Source organism: Syngnathus scovelli, chromosome 20 (assembly GCF_024217435.2).
Source record: "Syngnathus scovelli strain Florida chromosome 20, RoL_Ssco_1.2, whole genome shotgun sequence".
Classification (NCBI taxonomy): domain Eukaryota; kingdom Metazoa; phylum Chordata; class Actinopteri; order Syngnathiformes; family Syngnathidae; genus Syngnathus; species Syngnathus scovelli.
The window spans coordinates 181,276-202,060 of record NC_090866.1 but is presented as its reverse complement, the minus strand read 5'-3'; the positions used below and the strand labels follow the sequence as shown (position 1 = coordinate 202,060).

Here is a 20,785-nt window from a genome sequence, read left to right as displayed (position 1 = left end):
TTGCAGAAACTTCAAGACGGGGGAGCGCCACTCCCTCTCCTGAAAGGCAGAGGCATGCATCCGTCCGTCCGTCCGTCCGTCCGTCCGTCACATCTCTGGCCTCAAAACGCTTGTGCGAGTCTTCCCACCTCCAGCTCCAGGATGCGGAACTCAAGCAGTTCGTTTTGGTCTCGGATATCCTGGATGTGCTCTTTCAGACGCGCTTCTTCCGCCTCCATCCGCCTGACCTGAAAAGACAGTCAGACCTCATCTGCGGGGCTTCCGGACGGGTGTGACGCCAAGCGACTCCGCCCAGCGCCTTTCTTTCCGTCACCTTTTCGGCCAACTGCTGATTGCTCTGACGCAGCAGCTGCTTCTCCTCCACCCACTTGACATTCTAGAAGAGACAAACGCGTGGACAGCTTTGGAATGTTGTGTCATTTTCATCCACAAATTCTTTGGTTGACTGGAAAATGACATTTGCTTTTCTCCACATTTTCCCAGCCACGTTCAGGGGGGGGGGGGGGTTGTTGGTCCAGTAATGCCAGACGAATGAGTGACTGAAGAATGTAGCTATTTTGTCTGAGAAAAAGGTGTGCTCATTGATAAGCTTACCTGTCCTTGTTGCTTCAGCGCTGACTCCAGATCTGCTACTCTGCTTTGATAGTGACCCATTTCTACTGTCATGTAACATGGGGTGAAGAGATGGTGCAAATGGTAAAATATGGATTGTTCACAGGAATAAATTGGCAGAGCTGAAATTCCAAATTTGTCCAAAAGATGGCGCCAGACCAAAACATGAGACCAAAAAAGGGGCCAAAATAAGCTAAGCAAGTTAAAATAGAAATAAAACAGGAACACGGTGTCGGATTGTGAGTCACGCATGGACGCACAAATGTGATTTTTACTTTTTGATTTCTTTGCTTGGCTAAAAATGTATTCTGTAACAGCTTAAAGCAATATTGTTAGTCAATTCGATCAAGGGACCCGTCACTATGAGAATAGTGGCGTGACATAAATTGTTTGGAGAAGCACAAATGTGATTTTTACTTCTTGATTTCTTTGCTTGGCTAAAAATTGATTCCCTCTTTCATGAACTGTGTTTTGCAATCGAATTGTTCTGGGATTGAATGATTTTATTAACACGGGTATCAGTGGGTGAAATTGTTCGGTTTCTGGAGTGATTAAGATTTGTAATTCTATTTCATGTTTCTTCAATAAATGTGTTGTGTATATTCATCTACTTTGTTGTGCGCTGATTTGTACTGAATGTACAATCGATGGTTCGGGGTTGATTTGACAATTTGATTAATGTGCGGGGGGTTATTATGGTATAACATAGGACCGTAATAAATAAAAGTAACATCAGACAATTTTAGAGAATTGAATAACTTTCGTAGTTATTTGAGACACGAGTGAATTTCAATCCGTTTGAAAGTTTGCTTCGTCTGAATAAATTAACGGAAGTGTTTGAATCGGATTATCGGTTTGGTGTAGAACTGAAAGTAATTTAATTATTTGAAGGGCGCAGGCCCGTTTCCCCTTTTGACGGGCCGCGTAAAAAGTAACTCCGAACATGTTAGAGAATTAAATAACTTTCGTAGATATTTAAGGGAAGAGTGATTATTGAAAGAGGTGCGTTTGACACTACCATCAGCTTTTCTCTGGTCTGAAAGGAGGAGGAGGGAGGCTCCTCCTCCTCCTTTCAGACCAGAGAACACCCGAGGCTGGGTGAGAACGGGGAGGCTGCGACCCGGCCGGGGGTTGCGGGAAGGGGCGCCACTTTGATCTCCTTCTCGGCGTCGTAGTCCCCTCCGCTGGTCTGGGCTAGCAGAGCGTAGGCTCGTTGCAGCGCTTGATATTCTTGCGTCAGCTGGCGGTAGCGAAGCTCCGCCTCCTCATGCACACACCAATGCAACACAGCACTAGTACCAGAATCAGTCAGACCGGCGACAAAGCACCCGCGACGCAAAGACGAGTCCGATTCCAGGCTGAAGAGGAATGTTTGGCGCCAATACGCTGGCAGAAATGGCGGGCTACCTCTTCGGGTTCCGTGTCGGGGGTTCTGTCGGTGTGAAAAGACAAGGACGATCCGTCCGAGTCCACCAACACGTCTTCGTCGTAGCCGTAAAATGTTTCGATGACCTGCGGGCGCGGAAGCAAACATCTCTCTGAACAAACTGAAGCGACACCTCACGATGAATCGACGAGAGGAACGATAGCGAGAAAAAGGCCATTTCATCTTGCGCAACACCAAGCAGCCGCAAACAAACAGACTCACCTTGCAGGACCTCACGCTTTGTTCCTCCTCAGAGATTCTCGACGTCGGTATCGTAGCAGCAAATCTCTCTCCTGTCGACACAAATAATCCGCCTTTGAGATTCTTTGGATGCAAAGGGAACGAACGGCTCCGGCGCAGAAACAAACGCGACTCACGATGACATTTCTGACATGAGCTCCTGTCTCCAGAGCCTGAAAAACCCGTCACCGGCGATGATTGGAGGGACGCTCGTCTTTTCCAAAAGTGACAACTACAGGGTGTGTCAGGGTTTTCCAGATTATCTTTATCGTATGATTATGTTGCTTTGACTTTGACTGCAACCTGTAATAAATAATATTATTTATCCCTTATTTATCCCTATCGCTTATCCCTTCCTACACAAAGTCGTAAAACATCCCTTGCTATGTTTTGACTAGAGGTCAAGGGCTTTCTCTATTCAATCCACTCTTACACCCACCCTGTTTCTCTTAATAAAGATGCTCGTGCGGGAGCCGAGAGTCAGACTTCATTCGTACAACGGATGGACTCTCCACCTGCAGGTGTCCAAAAGAACTTACCTGTCTCCCGTGTGGTTCTTGCAAAATAAGTTGGAGCGAGCGCAACTCTAACAGGGTGCATTTTGCCACTAGCTGCCTACGGACAATGACGTCGCGCTCGCGGCTCATGGTTGACGGGCTGAGCAGCCGGGCGAGTCCGTCGTTTTCAGCGCACAGCGAGTGGCAAAGGCGCTGACAAAACGGGAGCTTTGAGCTGCTGAAAACGGCAAAACAAGTCTAAAGCGTGTTCAAACGCGTGCGCACAATGCTCCTGCTTGAAAGGTCGGAGTTTAAGGGGCCAATTTTTTGGATGGCGGCCGCCGGCCAAGCTTTGGAAAAGGTTTCCTGGCGACAGCGAGCGAGCGCGGCGCTGCCGTACGTGCACCGAGTCACCTGCCTGAAGACCTTGGACAAGTCGTCGATGATGTGCCGCTGCTCCACAACTTGAAGGAACTCCATTTCACCGTCCTGCTGTCCGCAACCGCGCTCCAGGTCATTGAGCGAACTAGGCCTTCTCTGTGGAACACAAATGCAGTGGACTCTGTTGGCACGCCGCCGTTGTCCGCGTCGACTTACCAAGCTTGCCATCTCCTCGTTCTCCTGGGTGACAAAGCGCACTTTGTTTTCAAGGCGACACAGCACCAGTGAGAGTTCTTCATTCTTCCTGCTCAGGCGTTTGTTTTTGTACAGGAGTGGCAGAAACTGGCTTTCTGTTTCTCTCAGTCGCTTAAGCTGCAAGCATGAAGTGCGGGATGCGAAAGACGCACAACACGCGGGCCAGAACGTATCCATTCCTTTTGCATCGGTTTGAACGGAATCGTGGCTTTGGCTCCCAATAAAAGACATCTACCAGGCAACCGACTCGCCGCGCCGCTCAACTAATAAGCAAGCGCAATGGGTGCCTCGCTGGATGGCGCGCATCAAACGTAGCGCAAACCTTCAAGCGTGCCGTCAATAAATTACCAGTTCATTGCGCTCTTCAGAAAGCAGGGCGTTTCGATCCTCCAGTTTCCTGATGACTGCGCTGAGCTCAGCGATTTTCAGATGAAACCTTCGCGTGTCCCGATCCTCCTGAGACTGAAAACGCCCCGCAACACACACACACAACCACTCGTTCAAAGTTCAAAACTGTTTTTGTGCTACCTTCCTCCAGCAACGAACTAAGTCATGCGTACTGCAAGTGTGTGATGAGGTGGCTTACGCTATGAAGAGGATTGCTAGTAGCGCCGTTGACCCCACTTCCAGGGTAGTTTAGGCCCGCCCTTTGGGAATCCCTCAGGGCAGCGATCTGCTGCTCGGCAGCCTGAGTCTGCAGCTGAAGGCGGTGGACGTGGCCGGCCCCAGGGATTTATCCAAAACACTAACCGCTCTGTCTTTCAGCTTGATCTCATCCATCTGGATGTACAAACGGGGAGCGCTCAGGCAGGCGGGCAAACTCATTTGCCAGAATTGTGACAAAAACAAAGAGAGCAACCGGCCAATTTTTATCTTGAATCGACTAGAACACCATTGCTGTGACAAAAGCGAAGCGAGCAACCGGACGTTTTCTTCTTGTGAAATAGAATAGAATAGAATGCCTTAGGTGTCATTGCACTGCAGGTATACAACGAAATTGGGAACATAGCCACGCACCGCGCATCTGATCAGTCCTACCAGTCGGCGAATCTCCCTCTCGCAGTCTCTCTTGGTTCGGCTCAGCTCCTCCCGATGCTGGTGATGAGCCGATCGGAGCTCGGCCGCTCGGGACTGCCAGGCCTGCTGGGCCGCTGCCAGGGCTTCTTCCGCGCTCCTGGTGGAGGCGACACCGCTCGGTCTCCCGACACCGCCGCGTCTCCTCCACTTCCGCCAGCAAAGCGCCCCCGCTCCTCACCTGAGCAGACATTGCGCCACATCGGGCCGTTGAGACCGCAACGGAGCGCCGCGACGCTTACTGAGGACAAGCTACACAATACGGTAGCGGCCGCATCGGAGCCCGACGTGGCGTGCGGATAGTCAGACACGGATTGAGCGGATCACCTTGTCCATGGAGCCGTCCCTCAGGCTGAGGACCAAGGCATTCAGTCGCTGGATCTCTCCATCTTTGATTTTGATCACTCTCATCAGCTCCATTTCATGCTGCCGCAGTAATGTCTCCCTGGTAACGGCTAACTCTTTCTGCTTCTCCTCATGGAGTTTGCTTTTGAGTTCCGTCATGGCGGCGGTGGCACGGTGGTGCTCCGCCCGCAGGTCCTGACTTCTCTCTCTCTCTCCAGACAGCTGACCTGACATGACTTAGACAAACTTTATTGTCATCTTGTCTGCACATGGTGCATACAAAACGAAATTTCGTTGCACACGGCTTACAACAAAGTAGTGATATTGCAGTTGAATAGAAGTAACATATCCTATGAAAATATATATATACATATACTGTATATATATATATATTACAAATAAGTATAAAGTGCAGCAGTGCTAATTATGCAATAGTGCAAGTAGGCAAAACAGTATTCAAGAGTGTGCAGAGGAATGCTAAACCATGTATTAAACTTCTATTTAAAGGGTTTACACAAGTTCAGTAAAGTTGGTAGTGCGAGATAGTGCAAGATAGAGGTCCGTAGTGTCATAAAGTACAGTTCTGTGAATGTGTGATGCAGAGTTCAGTTTAGAGCTCAACAGTTCTAATGTTCAACAGTCTGATGACAGCAGGGAAAAAGCTGTTGCAGAACCTGGTGGACCTGCAGCGGATTGTGCGAAACCTCTTCCCAGAGGGCAGCAGGGAGAACAGTCCATGGTGGGGTTGTGATGGGTCATTGATGATGTTACGGGCACGGGACATGCAGCGCTGAGATGAAATGTCCTGAATGGAGGGAAGAGGAGCCCCTATGATCCTCTCTGCTGTCCTCACCACTCTCCTCACGTTCTTCCAATCGGAGGCGGTGCAGCCTCCACACCACACAGAGAGTCAGCTTGTCAGAATGCTCTCTATGGTGCTCCTGTAGAACGTCCTCATGATGGGTGGGGGCAGGTGGGCTCTCCTCATCCTCCGCAGGAAGTACAAGCGCTTCTGTGCCCTCTTGATCAGTGCCGTAGTGTTCATAGTCCAGGTGAGGTCTTCTGTGATGTGGACCCCCAGGAATTTGGTGCTGCTGACCACCTCCACAGCTGAGCTGTTGATGATCAGTGGAGCGTGGTGAGGCTGGTTTTTCCTGAAGTCGACGATGATCTCCTTCATCTTCTCCACATTCAGGATCAGGCTGTTGTCTCTGCACCAGCCCACCAGCTGCTCCACCTCCTCTCTGTAGTCCAGGTCGTTGTTGTCTCTGATGAGCCCCACCGCCGTTGTGTCGTCTGCGAACTTCACGATGTGATTGGTGGTGAACCTGGGGACGCAGTCGTGTGTCATCAGGGTGAACAGCAGGGGGCTCAGGACGCAGCCCTGAGGGGAGCCTGTGCTGAGGGTGATGACATCAGAGGTGTTCTGTCCGACCCGGACTGACTGAGGTCTGTTGGTGAGGAAGTCTAGCAGCCAGTTGCGAAGGGGGGTGTTGAAGCCCAGGTGTTCCAATTTTCCTACTAGATGCTGTGGGATGATGGTGTTAAACGCTGAGCTGAAGTCCAGGAACAGCATCCGAACATGGGTGTTCTTCTCCTCCAGGTGAGCCAGGCTCAGGTGAAGAACGGAGGAGATGGCGTCCTGAGTGGAGCGGTTTTGCCGGTCGGCAAACTGGAACGGGTCAAATAATGGGGGGAGTCTGGAAACGATGTGATCTTTAAGCAGCCGTTCGAAGCACTTCATCATGACCGGAGTCAGTGCAACAGGCCGGTAATCATTAAATGAGGTGATTTGAGGTTTCTTCGGCACCGGAATGATGGAGGCAGTCTTAAAGCACGCTGGCACTGTGGCTTGGCCCAGCGAGGTGTTAAAAATGTCTGTGATGACCCCAGCCAGCTGACTTGCACATTCCCTGAACACACGCCCAGGAATGTTGTCGGGGCCAGGGGCCTTACGGGGGTTGACTCTCCTCAGGGTCTTCAACACATCGGCGGAGTCAAGGCAGAGTACCTCCTCTTCCTGATGGGGGACAGTTTTAACTGCTGGAGTGCCGTTTAGTGCCTCGAACCTCCCAAAGAAGTTATTTAGACCATTTAGAAAGTCAGCATCAACTTCACCCACCGGGGGGGGAGGGTGAGTTGTAGTCTGTAATCGCCCGTATGCCTTGCCACATACTCCTGGTGTTGTTGGCGTCGTGGAAACGATCCTGAATTTTTCGACTGTGGTCTCGCTTCGCTACCCTGATGGCACGGTTCAAGTTGGCTCTCGCTGTCCTCAGTGTCTCCTTGTCGCCAGACTTGAAGGCAGAGTTCCGCGCTCGTAGCGTTTGACGTACCTCCTCAGTCATCCAGGGTCGTTGGTTGCCCCGGGTGATGATATTCTTAGTGGTGCTGACGTCCTCGGTGCATTTGTTGACGTAGGCTGACACAGTCATGGCACACGCATGTCAAATCTACATCGGGGAAACTGGGAGGGAGGGAGGGCGGGAGGGAGGCAAGCAGGGAGGCAGGCAGGCAGGGAGGCAGGCAGGGAGGCAGGCAGGGAAGCAGGCAGGGAGGAAGGCAGTGTCTGTCTGTTGAGGTTTTCACCTTGTTCTTCTCCTGCTGAAGTTCTAACTGGACGTCCATCAGTTTGGCTCTCAGCTCGTCATTGGCGGCCTGAAAGGCGTCCGTTCGCTCCGCCTTGACCCGCCCTGCCGGAGCTCGTTTGGACATCTATTACTCGAGTCTCGCCCGGTCGTCAGTCAGAGATCACAACATTTGTACCTGGAGAGCACAAACGCAGCGCTGTTTTCCACTGGCTTCGGACTCAACTTCAATCGGTACCGTAACGTACAACATCATAAACATAGATCTAGCTTGACTTATTCATTGAATAAATGCATTTGGTTCTTCAAAACTGCATCACGCAACATAGCGTGACCGAGACGGCCGTTATCCACCTGCGTGAAGTTATTTGGTGAAATGAATGAGATGTTTAAGACACCATCGTTCTGTCTCTATGTAGATGAAGGGAAATAATCGATTGCTGAAGGTCCAAAGGTGTTGTGATAAACAAATAAACATATTAGTGACATATTTGTGATAAACATATTAGGCAGGATAATCACATATGTTAACTTGACTGCCCACACTGTATTTATTTATGGTTATTTGTTAAATCGAGTACTGTTAGACATGAAACAGGAAGTGTTTAACATAAATGGACGACGAAAGGGGTACTCACCATTGTAGCTCCTGCTGGTCAATGATACGAGCCTCTTCTTGCAGTGGAAAACATACAGCCAACAAACACCGTGGAACCTAAAGGAAGGAAATTAAACATTAACATTTAGCCTCAACCAACATTCACAGATACAACGCAACGCAAACTACACAAACATAAATCTTTTAAAACACAATGAGTTGTACTTACCGTGTACGCTCTAGACGGTCCACTTGCAAGCAGAAAATAAAGATATTTCTGTTGATAATCGTCGTGTTTGTATCCGTTGTCTCGCTCAAGGCCATTGCGCCCACAGATTTGAATTTTGGCCAGAGTTCAGCCTATTGACGTCATTTCCGCGGTGTAATACCCGCATATCTGAAACGGCAAAGTTAAGAGTAGAGTTAAATAAAGTTTTTAATCAACGCAATAATTTACAAACGTTGACCAGTCGAAATAATCGTCGAAATTTGGCGTCTGTGGCTGGAAGCAGACGCCGAGTTCGACGTTCCTCCCAAATGCCACACTGCCTCGCTTTTCAGGCCAACAAAAAAACATATTTTTCAAAACAATGAGTTGTAATTACCTTGTACGCTCTAGACGGTCAAGTTGCAAGCTGAAAACAAAAATATTTGTCTTGTTAGTCGTCGTGTTACTAACCGCTGTGTCTTGTTTGCCAGCATTGCCGCTTTCCTACTTCCTGTTGCAAGCCACGCCCACGGATTATAATTTTGCCATGAGTTCCGCCTATTGACGTCATGTCCGCGTCGCATGACTGCGACGTAATATTATCTAAAACTGTTTGTGCGGCATGGTGTTGTTCTGTGCGGTATTGCGTTATTCTGTGCGGCGTCGTGTTGTTCTGTGCGGCGTCGTGTTGTTCAGTGCGGCATGTTGTTGTTCAGAGCGGCATGTTGTTGTTCAGTGCGGCATGTTGTTGTTCAGTGCGGCATGGTGTTGTTCAGTGCGGCATGGTGTTGTTAAGTGCGGCATGGTGTTGTTCAGTGCGGCATGGTGTTGTTCAGTGCGGCATGGTGTTGTTCAGTGCGGGATGGTGTTGTTCAGTGCGGCATGGTGTTGTTCAGTGCGGCATGGTGTTGTTCAGTGCGGCATGGTGTTGTTCAGTGCGGCGTAATATTGTTCAGTGCGGCGTAATGTTGTTCAGTGGGGCATGGTGTTGTTCAGTGCGGCATGGTGTTGTTCAGTGCGACATGATGTTGTTCAGTGCGGCATAATGTTGTTCAGTGCGGCATAATGTTGTTCAGTGCGGCATAATGTTGTTCAGTGCGGCATGGTGTTGTTCAGTGCGGCATGGTGTTGTTCAGTGCGGCATGGTGTTGTTCAGTGCGGCATGGTGTTGTTCAGTGCGGCATGGTGTTGTTCAGTGCGGCATGGTGTTGTTCAGTGCGGCATGGTGTTGTTCAGTGCGGCATGGTGTTGTTCAGTGCGGCATGGTGTTGTTCAGTGCGACATGATGTTGTTCAGTGCGGCATAATGTTGTTCAGTGCGGCATAATGTTGTTCAGTGCGGCATGGTGTTGTTTAGTGCGGGATGGTGTTGTTCAGTGCGGCATGGTGTTGTTCAGTGCGGCATGGTGTTGTTCAGTGCGGCATGGTGTTGTTCAGTGCGGCATGGTGTTGTTCAGTGCGGCATGGTGTTGTTCAGTGCGGCATGGTGTTGTTCAGTGCGGCATAATGTTGTTCAGTGCGGTATATTGTTGTTCAGTGGGGCATAATGTTGTTCAGTGCGGCATGGTGTTGTTCAGTGCGGGATGGTGTTGTTCAGTGCGGGATGGTGTTGTTCAGTGCGGCATGGTGTTGTTCAGTGCGGCATGGTGTTGTTCAGTGCGGCATGGTGTTGTTCAGTGCGGCATGGTGTTGTTCAGTGCGGCATGGTGTTGTTCAGTGCGGCATGGTGTTGTTCAGTGCGGCATGGTGTTGTTCAGTGCGGCATGGTGTAGTTCAGTGCGGCATGGTGTTGTTCAGTGCGGCATGGTGTAGTTCAGTGCGGCATGGTGTTGTTCAGTGCGGGATGGTGTTGTTCAGTGCGGCATGGTGTTGTTCAGTGCGGCATGGTGTTGTTCAGTGCGACATGATGTTGTTCAGTGCGGCATAATGTTGTTCAGTGCGGCATAATGTTGTTCAGTGCGGCATAATGTTGTTCAGTGCGGCATGGTGTTGTTTAGTGCGGCATGGTGTTGTTCAGTGCGGCATGGTGTTGTTCAGTGCGGCATGGTGTTGTTCAGTGCGGCATGGTGTTGTTCAGTGCGGCATGGTGTTGTTCAGTGCGGCATGGTGTTGTTCAGTGCGGCATGGTGTTGTTCAGTGCGGCGTCGTGTTGTTCAGTGCGGCGTCGTGTTGTTCAGTGCAGCATGGTGTTGTTCAGTGCGGAATGGTGTTGTTCAGTGCGGCATGGTGTTGTTCAGTGCGGCATGGTGTTGTTCAGTGCGGCATGGTGTTGTTCAGTGCGGCGTAATGTTGTTCAGTGGGGCATGGTGTTGTTCAGTGCGGCATGGTGTTGTTCAGTGCGGCATGGTGTTGTTCAGTGCGGCATGGTGTTGTTCAGTGCGGCATGGTGCTGTTCAGTGCGGCATGGTGCTGTTCAGTGCGGCATGGTGCTGTTCAGTGCGGCATGGTGTTGTTCAGTGCGGCATGGTGTTGTTCAGTGCGGCATGGTGTTGTTCAGTGCGGCATGGTGTTGTTCAGTGCGGCATGGTGTTGTTCAGTGCGGCATGGTGTTGTTCAGTGCGGCATGGTGTTGTTCAGTGCGGCATGGTGTTGTTCAGTGCGGCATAATGTTGTTCAGTGCGGCATAATGTTGTTCAGTGCGGCATAATGTTGTTCAGTGCGGCATAATGTTGTTCAGTGCGGCATAATGTTGTTCAGTGCGGCATAATGTTGTTCAGTGCGGCATAATGTTGTTCAGTGCGGGATGGTGTTGTTCAGTGCGGCATGGTGTTGTTCAGTGCGGCATGGTGTTGTTCAGTGCGGCATGGTGTTGTTCAGTGCGGCATGGTGTTGTTCAGTGCGGCATGGTGTTGTTCAGTGCGGCATGGTGTTGTTCAGTGCGGCATGGTGTTGTTCAGTGCGGGATGGTGTTGTTCAGTGCGGGATGGTGTTGTTCAGTGCGGGATGGTGTTGTTCAGTGCGGGATGGTGTTCAGTGCGGCATAATGTTGTTCAGTGCGGCATAATGTTGTTCAGTGCGGCATGGTGTTGTTCAGTGCGGCATAATGTTGTTCAGTGCGGCATAATGTTGTTCAGTGCGGTATAATGTTGTTCAGTGCTGCATGGTGTTGTTCAGTGCTGCATGGTGTTGTTCAGTGCGGCATGGTGTTGTTCAGTGCGGCATGGTGTTGTTCAGTGCGGCATGGTGTTGTTCAGTGCGGCATGGTGTTGTTCAGTGCGGCATGGTGTTGTTCAGTGCGGCATGGTGTTCAGTGCGGCATGGTGTTGTTCAGTGCGGCATGGTGTTGTTCAGTGCGGCATGGTGTTGTTCAGTGCGGCATGGTGTTGTTCAGTGCGGCATGGTGTTGTTCAGTGCGGCATGGTGTTGTTCAGTGCGGCATGGTGTTGTTCAGTGCGGCATGGTGTAGTTCAGTGCGGCATGGTGTTGTTCAGTGCGGGATGGTGTTGTTCAGTGCGGCATGGTGTTGTTCAGTGCGGGATGGTGTTGTTCAGTGCGGCATGGTGTTGTTCAGTGTGGCATGGTGTTGTTCAGTGCGACATGATGTTGTTCAGTGCGGCATAATGTTGTTCAGTGCGGCATAATGTTGTTCAGTGCGGCATAATGTTGTTCAGTGCGGCATGGTGTTGTTTAGTGCGGGATGGTGTTGTTCAGTGCGGCATGGTGTTGTTCAGTGCGGCATGGTGTTGTTCAGTGCGGCATGGTGTTGTTCAGTGCGGCATGGTGTTGTTCAGTGCGGCATGGTGTTGTTCAGTGCGGCATGGTGTTGTTCAGTGCGGCATGGTGTTTTTCAGTGCGGCATAATGTTCAGTGCGGCATAATGTTGTTCAGTGCGGCATAATGTTGTTCAGTGCGGCATAATGTTGTTCAGTGCGGCATAATGTTGTTCAGTGCGGGATGGTGTTGTTCAGTGCGGCATGGTGTTGTTCAGTGCGGCATGGTGTTGTTCAGTGCGGCATGGTGTTGTTCAGTGCGGCATGGTGTTGTTCAGTGCGGCATGGTGTTGTTCAGTGCGGCATGGTGTTGTTCAGTGCGGCATGGTGTTGTTCAGTGCGGGATGGTGTTGTTCAGTGCGGGATGGTGTTGTTCAGTGCGGGATGGTGTTGTTCAGTGCGGCATGGTGTTCAGTGCGGCATAATGTTGTTCAGTGCGGCATGGTGTTGTTCAGTGCGGCATGGTGTTGTTCAGTGCGGCATAATGTTGTTCAGTGCGGCATAATGTTGTTCAGTGCGGCACCTAGCACCTAGAAGGTAAATAAATAGGAAGGAAGGACTCACCGGTGACGTCGTCGCCCACGTCCAAGCGTTGTACTTTGTATTTTCATCCTTCTGACAGTGGAAAACATATAGCCAACAAACACCGTGGAACCTAAACGAATGAAAGAAAACTATCATTTGGCCACAACCAACATTCACAGATACAACACAATGTGACGTGCGGTGTTGAGGTTAAAGGTTGAGTGAAGGGCCCTCGTTTTAAACTACTTTTTTGAAAAGGAGTGGGAACAAGTAAGACGTATTTAATTTATTTATTGGGAAGTAGTAAGACTTATTAAATTTATTTAATCTACTTTTCTTCCCAGGCAAAATTTGACGTGCTGCAATTCCAAATTTCCAAAGTGAATGAAGGAATGAAATCCTTTAAATTATGATTTTGTATAAATACTAGGCATAAACACAAAATCTACGGCACAAAATGGGCAGACTTTACTTGTTTGAAAAGGACTGGTTACAAGACAGACTTTTTTAATTTATTTAATGGGAAGAAGACTTATTTAGTTTAATTGATCTATTTTTGTTCCCTGGCAAAATTCGATTTGCTGCAATTCCAAATTTCCAAAGTGAATGAAGGAATGAAGTCGTTTAAATTATGATTTTGTATAAATACTAGGCATAGACACAAAATCTACGGCACAAAACGGGCAGACTTTACTTGTTTGAAGAGGACTGGTTGCAAGACAGACTTTTCTGATTTATTTAATGGGAAGAAGACTTATTTAGTTTATTTAATCTCTTTTTGTTGCCTGGCAAAATTGGATTTGCTGAAATTGTATTTTGCCAAATCTTGACTTGAGACCTGATAGGAAGTATTAAACGCTCAGTTAAATCGATACAAGTTGGTAATAAGAGCGAGTAATGTTGGTTGAAGCGATGAATGAAGGTTAAAAGCAATTTAAATTATGACTTTGTATAAATACTAGATATTAACAGAACATCTACTGCGCAAAATGGGCAGAGTTTACTTGTTTGAGAAGGAGTGGCTTATTTAAGTCTAAGATTTATTTAATCTGTTTGTTCCCAGGCAAAATTGGATGTGATGCAATTCCAAATTTCACCACATGATGGTGCCAAATTTTGACTTCATAGGACATATTCAACACTTAACTATTATGTTCAAGGTAATCAGATTTGTTTATTATTCTAATGGCCTTTTCAAAACTATTCTGGATTACTACTTTGGATCTATTCTACATTACTTGGCAACAACATACTCTGTAACAGATTAGGCAGTATAATCACATATGTTAACTTGAGAGTGCCCACACTCAATCTACTTATCGTGATGTGTTAAATCAATTACTGTTAGACATTATTATTCTGATAATCTACCAAATCTTTGAATTGAAGAATTTGTGATTTAATTAATAGCTTGTTGTTATGTTCAGGGTAATCAGACTTGTATATAATTCTAATGGCCTTCTTTTGAAAACTATTCTGAATTACAACTTTGGATCTTATATTACTTTGCAACAATATACTCGGTGACAGATTAGGCAGTATAATCACATATGTTAACTTCAGTGCCCACACTGTATTTATTTATGGTTATTTGTTAAATCAAGTACTGTTAGACATGAAATAGGAAGTGTTTAACATAAATGTTATGGCTACTCACCGTTGTAGCTCGCTCCTGGTCAATGATACGAGCCTCTTCTTGCAGTGGAAAACTTGCAGCCAACAAACACCGTGGAACCTAAAGGAATGAAATTAAACATTAACATTTCGCCTGGACCAATATTCACACGTACAACGCAACGCGGCTACACTTCTGCTAGCGCCTCAGCTACACGTTGCTATTACAAACGTAAATCTCTTTAAACACAATGAGTGTTACTTACCGTGTACGCTGTAGACGGTCCAGTTGCAAGCAGAAAATAAAGATATTTCTGTTGATATTCGTCGTTGCTCAGTGGCTCACGGCCATCGCGCCAACAGATTTGAATTTTGGTGGAAGTTCAGCCAATTACGTCATATCCGCGGCACATGACTGCGACGTAATACCCGCTTATCTGAAACGGCAGTTAAAAGTAGAGTTACATCAAGTTTTCTTTTTTAATCAACGCAATCATTTACAACCGTTGACCAGAAAGAATCGTCGAAATTCGACGTTCCCCCCAAACGCCACACTCACTCGCTTTTCAGGGCAACAAAAGTACTTCTTTTTAAAAACGATGAGTTGTACTTACCGTGTACGCTCTGGACGGTCCAGTTGCAAGCAGAAAATAAAAATATTTCTCTCGTTAGTCGTATGTTACCATCCGCTGTGTCTTTGTCAACATCGCCATTTTCCTACTTCCTGTTACGAGCCACGCCCACGGATTTAAATTCTGGCGGAAGAGCCCGCCCATTGGCGTCGTTTTCGCGTATAGCAAATCCGATTGGTTGGGAAGGGGGCGCGGTTATGCAGCCGAGGGGTCCTGTGATCGGTGGGATGTAAAGTAGGCGTCGACGTCACGTCCGCGTCACGTGACCACGACGTGGCAGACGTCATATAGCAACCGCTGTTTTGTTTAGTAGACTTACAGTTGTTATGCATTGACATAATGGCGCACACTCCAAATAGATTTAAATAAATTAAATAATTCTTCTGCCCACTCCCTTTTAAACAAGTTAACTCTCCCCGCGGATTTGAATTCCGGCGGAAGTTCTTACAGTTGTTATGCGTTGACATAATGGCGCACTGGTTAGCATGTCCACCTCTTAAGCATGATGTTGCGGGTTCGACGCCTGATCAATGTTAGCATGGAGTGAGCTGAAGTGCATGGCGCTGAAGATTTGAATCTTTGAAATGCGCTGAGGTCTGACGTATCAGGCAGAATGGTTTGCCATCACGTTCAACAAAAAATAGAAACTTTCCCACTCTGATAAAAACGTCCTGTGTTCATCTACATATTTTCGTTTTGCTGTGCATCTTTTCCCTGCCATTTCGAGAGCCCAATTGACACTAATAGTTTACTGGAATGTGTTTGCCCATCCTACTTTGTGGAATTTCACCACATGCGCTTTTGACGAAAATACTAAATTGAACTCAAGTGAAGCCAACACGCACAACCCCCCCCCCCCCACACACACACACACACACACACCTACACACACACACACAAATGTTGATATGAACATAAAAGAGCCGCATGCGGTTCGGGAGTTGCGGCTTGGCCAAACCTGTACTATACAACTTTATTTGTGTAAAATTTTCACAACAGCTGTCACACAAACAAAGCGGGAAAAACCGAAGACGTGCGTGTTCCGCCCACGCTGGATTTATTTGCACCTTTGAAAAGACACCGTATTGCCGCAGATGTGGCAAAGAGTACTTTTGGGCATCTGAGACGGAAGGATGTCCAAAGCATCACGTCACCTGCTCTGGTAGGAATGGTGGTGGGACGTTGAGGTCAACCGCTTTGGGGTTGGCTGAATCTTTGGTCGCAGGATGCCACACACTTGAAGACAGAAGCAGAAAAGCAGAGCTAAATGCAAAATGTACTCACCGGTGACTCCAATTTTTTCCCCCCCTGAAGAAATGGATGGACGGGTGGCCCCGGCTGGCCGGTGGGACTCTTGTTATTCTGACCCTTTTTAGTGCGCGTTTGGGGCAACAACCGTTTTTTGTGGCGCTCTCTTCTGGTTCAAGAGTGCCCTGCATGTGAATTTGCCTTTCCTGCCTTCTGATTGGATGAGCGCCGGTGTGACGCGGTGCCTCTGTCACCGTGGCGGGGGGTATACGTCGGCATCGGAGCGTCTGCCAACGTCTGAGACCGGCTGGCAGTGTATCGGAGGTGTCGAGTGCGGTGCCGCTGGAGCTCACTCACCAGCTGGTGTTAGGGCCACAGAATGAAGGCCAAGGAGAAGACTAGAAAGAGAAACAGAAACTTCTCCTCCAATTGTTTGATTTGTCTCTTGTGAGCTTCGATGAATTCTTTCAGCTCTTTGTTCCTCTAGGACGGACAAATGGAAAGTAGCCTTCAAAAGCCAGTAAGCGTGCAAGTAAGTGCCGGGCTGGCTTTGGGCCCTTACCTGTTGCGCGCTGTGCAGCAGATCCATTCTCTCTTGGAGGATGCAAGCGTCGCGCTCCCTCAACTCCCACATCAGGGCTCGCTTCCATTGGTCCACGGCGCTCCTAAGCTCTTGTCTCTGATCCGCCGTCAGCACGTCATTCACGCCAGCGTGGCTGGCTTTTTCGCCGTCCGTGGCGGGGCAGTCCCGCTGCGGTAGCGCCTCGTACAACATGGCCTCCAGCTCCATGATCCTCTGGGCCGCAATCCTCGTCCATCAGTAGTCCGGCGGGAGATTTGAGGGCGGCTTACCTTATGAGCCTGGTCCATGGAACGCTTCCTGAAGTCCAACTCTTCATCCAGGTAGCCCTTCTGGTTGCAGAACATATCCTAGCACAGCTCAAGGTCAGAATTGTTGGGGCACATTGCCCCGAGTTCCCCTTGGCTGATGTCGCGTGTCTGTCTACCTTCTCACTTTCAATGTCCAACATCTTCTGTTGAAGTGCTGACTTGGTCACTTTGATGTATTCTAACCACTGAGGAAAGGCTGCTGTCACATAAGCAGAATGCGAGAGCGTGCGTGGACGTGCGCGTTACCTTCTCGGCTAGGGTGGGAAGGGTCCTGGCGTGAATCACGACCACCTGCTCCTCGTTGGTGAGATTCTGCAAGAGCCCAAAGGCACAGCGTCAACAAGGTTCTTTCAGCGCAAAGCCTTCCAAAAGTCACATTTGAGCCGCCGAGTCTCGTGGAGTGCGAACATAAGGAGTTCGACATACACTTACGGCGTTATCGCCCAGGATGTCCAGCTTCTTCATCAGATCACTGATGACGATGTCCTGGGGAAAGGCGCAAGGAGCAATGTAAGGTGTTCTGGGACCTCAGGTTAAGGTTAGGGTTGCGAGGGACGCCTTACGTACGCTCACGCCGTCGGCCTCGCAGTAGATCTGCAAAGGGCTGAGGCCGTCTGGGAAACGGACTTGCAGAAACTTCAAGACGGGGGAGCGCCACTCCCTCTCCTGAAAGGCAGAGGCATGCATCCGTCCGTCCGTCCGTCCGTCCGTCACATCTCTGGCCTCAAAACGCTTGTGCGAGTCTTCCCACCTCCAGCTCCAGGATGCGGAACTCAAGCAGTTCGTTTTGGTCTCGGATATCCTGGATGTGCTCTTTCAGACGCGCTTCTTCCGCCTCCATCCGCCTGACCTGAAAAGACAGTCAGACCTCATCTGCGGGGCTTCCGGACGGGTGTGACGCCAAGCGACTCCGCCCAGCGCCTTTCTTTCCGTCACCTTTTCGGCCAACTGCTGATTGCTCTGACGCAGCAGCTGCTTCTCCTCCACCCACTTGACATTCTAGAAGAGACAAACGCGTGGACAGCTTTGGAATGTTGTGTCATTTTCATCCACAAATTCTTTGGTTGACTGGAAAATGACATTTGCTTTTCTCCACATTTTCCCAGCCACGTTCAGGGGGGGGGGGGGTGTTGGTCCAGTAATGCCAGACGAATGAGTGACTGAAGAATGTAGCTATTTTGTCTGAGAAAAAGGTGTGCTCATTGATAAGCTTACCTGTCCTTGTTGCTTCAGCGCTGACTCCAGATCTGCTACTCTGCTTTGATAGTGACCCATTTCTACTGTCATGTAACATGGGGGGAAGAGATGGTGCAAATGGTAAAATATGGATTGTTCACAGGAATAAATTGGCAGAGCTGAAATTCCAAATTTGTCCAAAAGATGGCGCCAGACCAAAACATGAGACCAAAAAAGGGGCCAAAATAAGCTAAGCAAGTTAAAATAGAAATAAAACAGGAACACGGTGTCGGATTGTGAGTCACGCATGGACGCACAAATGTGATTTTTACTTTTTGATTTCTTTGCTTGGCTAAAAATGTATTCTGTAACAGCTTAAAGCAATATTGTTAGTCAATTCGATCAAGGGACCCGTCACTATGAGAATAGTGGCGTGACATAAATTGTTTGGAGAAGCACAAATGTGATTTTTACTTCTTGATTTCTTTGCTTGGCTAAAAATTGATTCCCTCTTTCATGAACTGTGTTTTGCAATCGAATTGTTCTGGGATTGAATGATTTTATTAACACGGGTATCAGTGGGTGAAATTGTTCGGTTTCTGGAGTGATTAAGATTTGTAATTCTATTTCATGTTTCTTCAATAAATGTGTTGTGTATATTCATCTACTTTGTTGTGCGCTGATTTGTACTGAATGTACAATCGATGGTTCGGGGTTGATTTGACAATTTGATTAATGTGCGGGGGGTTATTATGGTATAACATAGGACCGTAATAAATAAAAGTAACATCAGACAATTTTAGAGAATTGAATAACTTTCGTAGTTATTTGAGACACGAGTGAATTTCAATCCGTTTGAAAGTTTGCTTCGTCTGAATAAATTAACGGAAGTGTTTGAATCGGATTATCGGTTTGGTGTAGAACTGAAAGTAATTTAATTATTTGAAGGGCGCAGGCCCGTTTCCCCTTTTGACGGGCCGCGTAAAAAGTAACTCCGAACATGTTAGAGAATTAAATAACTTTCGTAGATATTTAAGGGAAGAGTGATTATTGAAAGAGGTGCGTTTGACACTACCATCAGCTTTTCTCTGGTCTGAAAGGAGGAGGAGGGAGGCTCCTCCTCCTCCTTTCAGACCAGAGAACACCCGAGGCTGGGTGAGAACGGGGAGGCTGCGACCCGGCCGGGGGTTGCGGGAAGGGGCGCCACCTTGATCTCCTTCTCGGCGTCGTAGTCCCCTCCGCTGGTCTGGGCTAGCAGAGCGTAGGCTCGTTGCAGCGCTTGATATTCTTGCGTCAGCTGGCGGTAGCGAAGCTCCGCCTCCTCATGCACACACCAATGCAACACAGCACTAGTACCAGACTCAGTCAGACCGGCGACAAAGCACCCGCGACGCAAAGACGAGTCCGATTCCAGGCTGAAGAGGAATGTTTGGCGCCAATACGCTGGCAGAAATGGCGGGCTACCTCTTCGGGTTCCGTGTCGGGGGTTCTGTCGGTGTGAAAAGACAAGGACGATCCGTCCGAGTCCACCAACACGTCTTCGTCGTAGCCGTAAAATGTTTCGATGACCTGCGGGCGCGGAAGCAAACATCTCTCTGAACAAACTGAAGCGACACCTCACGATGAATCGACGAGAGGAACGATAGCGAGAAAAAGGCCATTTCATCTTGCGCAACACCAAGCAGCCGCAAACAAACAGACTCACCTTGCAGGACCTCACGCTTTGTTCCTCCTCAGAGATTCTCGACGTCGGTATCGTAGCAGCAAATCTCTCTCCTGTCGACACAAATAATCCGCCTTTGAGATTCTTTGGATGCAAAGGGAACGAACGGCTCCGGCGCAGAAACAAACGCGACTCACGATGACATTTCTGACATGAGCTTCTGTCTCCAGAGCCTGAAAAACCCGTCACCGGCGATGATTGGAGGGACGCTCGTCTTTTCCAAAAGTGACAACTACAGGGTGTGTCAGGGTTTTCCAGATTATCTTTATCGTATGATTATGTTGCTTTGACTTTGACTGCAACCTGTAATAAATAATATTATTTATCCCTTATTTATCCCTATCGCTTATCCCTTCCTACACAAAGTCGTAAAACATCCCTTGCTATGTTTTGACTAGAGGTCAAGGGCTTTCTCTATTCAATCCACTCTTACACCCACCCTGTTTCTCTTAATAAAAATGCTCGTGCGGGAGCCGAGAGTCAGACTTCATTCGTACAACGGATGGACTCTCCACCTGCAGGTGTCCAAAAGAACTTACTTGTCTCCCGTGTGGTTCTTGCAAAATAAGTTGGAGCGAGCGCAACTCTAACAGGGTGCATTTTGCCACTAGCTGCCTACGGACAATGACGTCGCGCTCGCGGCTCATGGTTGACGGGCTGAGCAGCCGGGCGAGTCCGTCGTTTTCAGCGCACAGCGAGTGGCAAAGGCGCTGACAAAACGGGAGCTTTGAGCTGCTGAAAACGGCAAAACAAGTCTAAAGCGTGTTCAAACGCGTGCGCACAATGCTCCTGCTTGAAAGGTCGGAGTTTAAGGGGCCAATTTTTTGGATGGCGGCCGCCGGCCAAGCTTTGGACGGAAAAGGTTTCCTGGCGACAGCGAGCGAGCGCGGCGCTGCCGTACGTGCACCGAGTCACCTGCCTGAAGACCTTGGACAAGTCGTCGATGATGTGCCGCTGCTCCACAACTTGAAGGAACTCCATTTCACCGTCCTGCTGGCCGCAACCGCGCTCCAGGTCATTGAGCGAACTAGGCCTTCTCTGTG

General features: G+C 48.7%; 2 long non-coding RNA genes across 2 annotated transcripts; both read right to left on the bottom strand.

Moving 5' to 3' along the window:
- Window positions 1-1,763: 1,763 nt before the first annotated feature.
- LOC125990116 (uncharacterized) lies at window positions 1,764-3,670 on the bottom strand. The gene is made up of 3 exons (XR_011086041.1): window positions 3,194-3,670; window positions 2,261-2,331; window positions 1,764-2,124 (listed from the first exon to the last, which is right to left on the bottom strand). It is a non-coding gene; the product is annotated as an uncharacterized lncRNA (long non-coding RNA).
- An 8,838-nt stretch (window positions 3,671-12,508) lies between these two features.
- LOC125990117 (uncharacterized) lies at window positions 12,509-14,448 on the bottom strand. Its single transcript, XR_007488817.2, has 3 exons — window positions 14,339-14,448; window positions 14,116-14,193; window positions 12,509-12,588 (listed from the first exon to the last, which is right to left on the bottom strand). It is a non-coding gene; the product is annotated as an uncharacterized lncRNA (long non-coding RNA).
- Window positions 14,449-20,785: the final 6,337 nt, after the last annotated feature.